Source organism: Microcaecilia unicolor, chromosome 1 (assembly GCF_901765095.1).
Source record: "Microcaecilia unicolor chromosome 1, aMicUni1.1, whole genome shotgun sequence".
Lineage (NCBI taxonomy): Eukaryota > Metazoa > Chordata > Amphibia > Gymnophiona > Siphonopidae > Microcaecilia > Microcaecilia unicolor.
In genome coordinates this window covers 755286956-755294241 of record NC_044031.1, presented here as the reverse complement: position 1 = coordinate 755294241, position 7286 = coordinate 755286956, and positions in this window count along the sequence as shown.

Sequence of the window (7286 nt, the reverse complement as noted above, 5' to 3'; positions counted from 1 at the left end):
TAGACCTTAGAGGCAGTGGCTTTCCTGGCCTGGATGGCACCCGGGGCGGAGCGCCGATGCCCCCCCCCCCCCCGCTAAATGATACCCCCCCCCCTCCAGCGAAATGACACTCCCCCCCCGGGTGCACGCCGCTGGGGGGGGTGGGGGGGTGCCGCGGTGTGTGCCTGCTCCTCCGAGTTCGCTAAATTTTGTTCGTAGTCGCTGCAGCTCCCCTCTGCCCCCGGAACAGGAAGTAACCTGTTCCGGGGCAGAGGGAGCTGCAGCGAACGAGCGAAGTTTAGCGAACTCGGAGGAGCAGGCACGCGCCGCAGCACCCCCCAGCGGCGTGCACCCGGGGTGGACCACCCCACCCCACCCCCCTTGGTACGCCACTGCTTAGAGGTCTGCTGGCACTGTACGTGTTCTAAATTTCTGAAGTTGTCGAAGCCCCTGAAAATTTCCACTCCAGCCCACCCAAATCTATTCAGCCACAATCAGGGCAGAGTTCTTAGAAGTCTTGCCCAGCACTGTCTTTGCTTCCCAATTACTGGTGTTCCTACCAAATCTCCGCTAAGCTTCTTTGGATCTATTCCGTCAGTCAGGATGCCATTGTGTTTATCCCATGCATTTTGAATTCCATTACCATTTCATCTCCATAACCTCCTGTGGGAGGGCATTCCAGGTACCTAGCACGCTCTCAGTGAAGAAGTTGACAGTATTCCTGAGTCAACCCACCTTTCAGCCTCAATTCATGTCCTCTAGTTCTACTGCCCTTCCCATGTCTGGAAAAGGTTAGTCTGAATTTATACCTTTCAAATATTTGAACATCTGTATCGTATCACCCAGTTTCTCCTTTCCTCCAGGGTTTACATGTTCAGGTCAGCAAGTCTCTCTTTGTACGTCATGGTACGTAAACCCCATACCATTTTCGTCGCTGTTTTCTGAACCGCTTCAAGTATTTCTTATGAAAAAGTTTTCATATTCTGCACCTGCTTGACATGCTACCCTTGCCAGTGCCCAGCTTTTATGATCTGTGCACACTTGCTCCCAATTGCAGATCTATATTAGTATTAGTACATAAGTATTGCCATACTGGGACAGACCAAAGGTCCATTAAGCCCAGCATCCTGTTTCCAACAGTGGCCAATCCAGGTCACAAATACCTGGCAAGATCCCAAAAAAGTACTAAATATTTTATACTGCTTATCCCAGAAATAGTGGATTTTCCCGAAGTCCAATTTAATAATGGTCTATGGACTTTTCCTTTAGGAAGCCGTCCAAACCTTTTTAAAACTCTGCTAAGCTAACCGCCTTTACCACATTCTCCGTCAACAAATTCCAGAGGAAAAATTTAGAAATTGCTCTTTCCTATGGCAGAGCATTCCATTGTAATAGTTTTATCCCAGGGCTTGAATAGTCTCTGGTGTGAAGCAGGGAAGCAGGCAGCAGAGGCATCAGTGCAGGAGGAATGTAGTGCCAGGAGGCAGTCTGGAGAAGCCATGGAGCCCGACCACTAGAAGGAAAGGTGAGTCGGGACGCAGGGGCATGGCCATTGCAGTGACAGTGGTTCAATATTGCAAAACAAGAGGAGAAGGCTTATTGAAGATTGAAGGTGGAGGAGTGGCCTAGTGGTTAGAATGGTGGACTTTGGTCTTGGGGAACTGGGTTCAATTCCCACTGCAGGCACAGGCAGCTCCTTGTGACTCTGGGCAAGTCACTTAAACCCTCCATTGCCCCATGTAAGCCGCATTGAGCCTGCCATGTAGTGGGAAAGTGCAGGATACAAATGTAACAAATATAAATAGATACTATTGCAGATTCTACATGGAATGTTGCTACTATTGGAGATTCTACATGGAATGTTGCTATTCCATGTAGAAGCCTGCGCGGCCACATTGGTGATCTGCAAGGGCCGACTTCTACATGGAATGTTGCTAGTAGCAACATTCCATGTAGAATCTCAAACAGTAGCAACAGTGGAGGCGTGGCCTAGTGGTTAGGGTGGTCTAGTGGTTAGGGTGGTGGACTTTGATCCTGGGGAACTGAGTTCAATTCCTACTTCAGCACAGGCAGCTCCTTGTGACTCTGGGCAAGTCACTTAACCCTCCATTGCCCCAGGTACAAATAAGTACCTAAGCCGCATTGAGCCTGCCATGAGTGGGAAAGCGCGGGGTACAAATTAAAAAAAAAAAAAAAAAGGTCCTAGACTTCAAAAGAACTAATTTTGCCAAGATGGGGGGATATCTTAAGGAAGAGTTAGTTGAATAGGAACAGCTGAAGGAAGTAGAACATCAGTGGGCAAAACTGTAAGGAGCTATTTTAAAGGCAGCAAACCTTTATGTTAGAAAAGTACATAAAAGTAAGAGGAAAAGAAGGCCGCTCTGGCTTTCAAACATAGTAGCTGAAAAGGAAAGGGAAAAAAGAGCCTTCGTAAGTTACAAGATGACTTGAAGGAAGGGATCCTTAGGAGCTTAGCCTAGAATGGGTGGCAGAGCAGGTGGTTGGGAGGCGGGGCTAGTGCTGGGCAGACTTATACGGTCTGTGCCGGGGCTGGTGGGTGGGAGGCGGGGCTAGTGCTGGGCAGACCTTATACGGTCTGTGCCGGGCTGGTGGGTGGGAGGGGGGGCTAGTGCTGGGCAGACATACGGTCTGTGCCGGGGCTGGTGGGTGGGAGGCGGGGCTAGTGCTGGGCAAGACTTATACGGTCTGTGCCGGGGCTGGTGGTTGGGAGGCGGGCTAGTGCTGGGCAGACTTATACGGTCTGTGCTGGGGCTGGTGGGTGGGAGGCGGGGCTAGTGCTGGCAGACTTATACGGTCTGTGCGGGGCTGGTGGGTGGGAGGCGGGGCTAGTGCTGGGCAGACTTATATGGTCTGTGCCGGGGCTGGTGGTTGGGAGGCGGGGCTAGTGCTGGGCAGACTTATACGGTCTGTGCTGGGGCTGGTGGTTGGGAGGCGGGACTAGTGCTGGGCAGACTTACACGTCTTGCCGGGGCTGGTGGGTGGGAGGCGGGGCTAGTGCTGGGCAGACTTATACGGTCTGTGCCTGGGCTGGTGGTTGGGAGGCGAGGATAGTACAGGGCGGACTTATACGGTCTGTGCCCTGAAGAGGACAGGTACAAATCAAGGTAAGGTATACACAAAAACTAGCACATATGAGTTTATCTTGTTGGGCAGACGGCATAGACCGTGCAGGTCTTTTTCTGCCATCATCTACTATGTTACTATGACTCAGAAAGAGGAAGAGAGGCAAAAATACCTGAAAAAGCTAAGGGTAGCTGGAAAAACTGTCAGGAAAGCAAAGATGCAAATGGAAGAAAAGATAGCCAATATGGTAAAATTGGGGGGACAAGACATTTTTTAAAGATATGTAAGTGATAGGAGAAAATGCCATAATAGTATAGTGAGGCTCAAGAGTGAGCGGGGAGGAATATGTAGAATCTGTTAAGGATAAAATTTGAACTGCGTAACAATTATTTCTGTTCTGTGTTCACAGATGAAAGGCCGGGGGTAGGACAGCAGAAAACAAATGCTAATAGGGATGGATGTATGGTAGGCCAGGACCGATTCTCAGAAGACTGTGTTCGTGAGGAGCTAGTTAAACTAAAAATAGACAAAGCGATGGGACCTGATGGGATATATCCGAGGGTACTGAAGGAACTCAGAGATGTTCTGGCGACTCCGCTGTCTGACCTCTTCAGTGCTTCTTTAGAGTCTGGAGTGGTCCCAGAGGACCGGAGAAGGGCAAATATGGTCCCTCTGCACAAGAGCAGGATGAGGTTGGGAGTTAAAGACCTATCAGTCTGACCTCAGTGGCGAGTAAAGGAAATGCTTCTATAGCAGAGGACTGTGAGGTTTCTTGAATCAAATGTACTGCAGGGCCCAAGGAAGCATGGTTTCACTAGAGACAGGTCAGGTGATGGTGCCCTTATATAAGCCTCTGGTGAGGCGCCATTTAGAATACTAGGTGCAATTCTGGACACCACACCTACAAACAAATATAAACAGGATGGCGTCAGTCCAGAGGGTGGCTGCATAATTGGTCAGTGGTCTCTGTCATATAGGGACAGGCTTAGGGTTACCATTTGTCCGGATTTCCCTGGACATGTCCTCTTTTTGAGGGCATGTCCGGGGCGTCCGGCGGATTTTGCCTGCACCCACGTTTGTCCGGATTTCTGGACAAACGTGGGCGCGGGTGTGCGGGCAGGCGCGTGCGTGTGGGCGGGCGATCAGTGCCGACGCACCGTGGGTCTGGTCTCCCGTCCCCTCCCCTTCCTTACCATGTTCCCTGGTGGTCTAGTGACGTCTCCTCTTCGGGGCAGGAAAGAGCCCCCTCTTTCCTGCCCGCCCGGAGCGCTGCCTCGCTGTCTATCATCCTCCTCGGTCTGGCTGGGGATTAAAAATGGCCGCCGAGAGTTGAACTCTCGTGAGCCCGCTTCAACTCTCGGTGGCCATTTTGAATCCCCAGCCAGACCGAGGTGGATGCAGCAGGCAAGGGCAGGCAGCGCTCCGGGCAGGAAAGAGGGGGCTCTTTCCTGCCCCGAAGAGAAGACGCGTCGCTACTAGACCACCAGGGCTAGATAGTAAGTGAGGGGGGGGGTATGTGAGAGGGGACAAGGGGACTATGTGACGGGGGGGGGGCGGGGAATAGGGGCGGAACGAGGACCGGAAGGAGGCGTGGCGGGGGGGACGGGGCATGTGGCGGGGGCGGGGTAGGGGTCGTGACATGTGTCCTCTTTTTCAGAGGACACAAATGGTAACCCTAGACAGGCTTATAGATATCAACATGTATACTCTGGAAGAAACCTCCATGGCATTAATGTATAGGAGATGAGCCTTTTTCAAATGAAGGAAAACTCTGGAATGAGAGGGCTTAGGATGAAGTTAAAAGGAAACAGGCTCAGATACCCTTTCACAAAAAAAGGGTGGTGGAAGTATGGCATGGCCTCCCAGTGGAGGTCGTGGAGTCAAGGACTGTGTCTGAATTTAAGAAAGTATGGGGCAGGCATGTGGGATTTCTTAGGGAAAGGAGGTGTTTGTGGTTACTGAGGATGGGCCGATTGGCTGGGCCATTTGGCCGTTATCTGCCATCATGTTTCTGTGTTTCTAGGTGATGAGCAGCAGAATGTGATGCCAGTGATTTTATAATATGCAATATGAATGCGACGGCAAAACATCAAAGATAATTAAAAGAACAAGGTTGGGTTTTGTTTATGGAGGTGGCATTTCCCTTTTCCAAGATACCCCCACACTACCGCCTCCCTTTCCCACACCTCTCTGCCTTTTAGTTGTTTTTAATACTATTTTTTAAATATAGTTCCCCCTCCCTTCTATATGATCAGACTACAACCTACTACTCAACATTTCTAAAGCGCTACCAGACTTACGCAGCACTGTACAGTCAAACATGAAGAAAGAGACAGTCCCTGCTCAAAAGAGCTTACAATCTAAAGGACATAACAACAGAGACAAGCAAATTAGGACAGCATAGTACATCTGATTACACAATAGATCATAGGGACAGACTAATAGATCTAAACAGCTAAGGACAATAAAGGTAATAATACAGACATGGCTCTGTTTTAGGAATTATACACATGGAACCATGTCCCTGTGACTGCCACACATATCTAAATGTACCTGTGCCGTTAGAGTTTGCAAGTCTAGGACAGAGCTTTAGCGAGAAGGAGATAACAAAATGGGGAAAATGATCTTTTATAGGTTTAAAAAGGATTAACTATGAATTTTGTAAATCCAGATTAAAAGCTAATGCTGGCATTGTGGAGAATTCTATTGCAATGTTTAATAAAGATGTACATTTCAGAACTTTTATAGTAATGAAATATTTTTGATAATATAAAAACTTTATCCATTTATTATCCATTGGACATGGACATTTATTTTCTTTCAGAAATGGGAAATAAATGTCTATGGTTTGGGTCCACTCTAGTCCCGCCCAAAACAGGCCCAGACCATACCTGGTTCCTATTGGAAGTTCTTCAGTTCACGATGTCTGTATCCTAGCTTTAGAAAATCAGAACTTAGAGGTCTGTGCGTGATAGATGTATAAGAGCTGATTTATGGACGTCTAAAATATGAATGGCAGTTCTTAAATTACCATGCGAGGGGTGTGGAAAATGCAGGCACCTAGATTACAGAACTGTCCTTTACGTGACCAAAGTTAACCATTTAAAAAGGGGGCATGGCTAAGGAATTATTCAGCTGTTAAACAGATAACTTAGGGACCCTTTTACTAAAGGGTGTTAAGCACTTAACGTGCAGCTGGAGCACGAGAGCAGGATACTGCACAATCGCGTTGACGATTTTTGTGGTGTTTCACCTGTTTGTGCTTATCAATAGAAATCAAACAAAATAAAACATGGAAAAGAAAATAAGATGATACCTTTTTTATTGGGCATAACGTAATACATTTCTTGATTAGCTTTCGAAGGTTGCCCTTCTTCGTCAGATCGGAAGGGCAACATTCATTGTGAGACAGCCAGTTTATCTTGGCTGAATATTAGTGCTTAGGATCTTATGCTATAAAGGTTATGCTCCTAAATTTACACTCTTAAAATTTATGCTTCTAAATTACGAACATACTCTATGCTCCCTTCTTCCCTCTTCCCTTCTTCATCGCTACACATTACTAACTGTATCTGATATCCTGATATGACAATGTCAACAAATCTATGTAAGCCACATTGAGCCTGCAAATAGGTGGGGGAATGTGGGATACAAATGCAATAAAATAAATAAATAAATAAATTATTCTCGTAATTTAGAGTGTAAATTATGCTCATAAATTAGGGGCATAAATTTAGAAGCATAACCTTTATAGAATAAGGCCCTTAGCAGCTAGCCTGGTCACTGGCTATGTCGCGCGACATACCCGATTAGCGCCAATATTCATTGGCTGACCAGCTAAGTTTAGCAGTCATATAGACCCATGTAAATATCAGCACTGTCTTTGGCCGCTATAACTTAGCTGGTCAGCCGATGAATATTGGCTTAACTGGTTATGTACACAACGGCCAAAAACCCTGGAAAATCAATGCCGGTCACCGGATCCAGCCCTGACATTGAATTTCTGGGTTTGCTGTCGACAGCGGGAGTTAGCTGGGCTCCCTCCCACGGTCTCAATATTGGCTCCTTACTGCCTTCTAAATAGGAGACCGTTTTTGCAGGTCTCGCACGCTAATGTTATTATTAGCGCCCAACCTGCAAACAACTAAAAGGTAAACACTCTAAATAAGGAAGTGCTAAATTTGCAGTTATTATGTGGGAAATTCTCACATTAAGCTGCAACA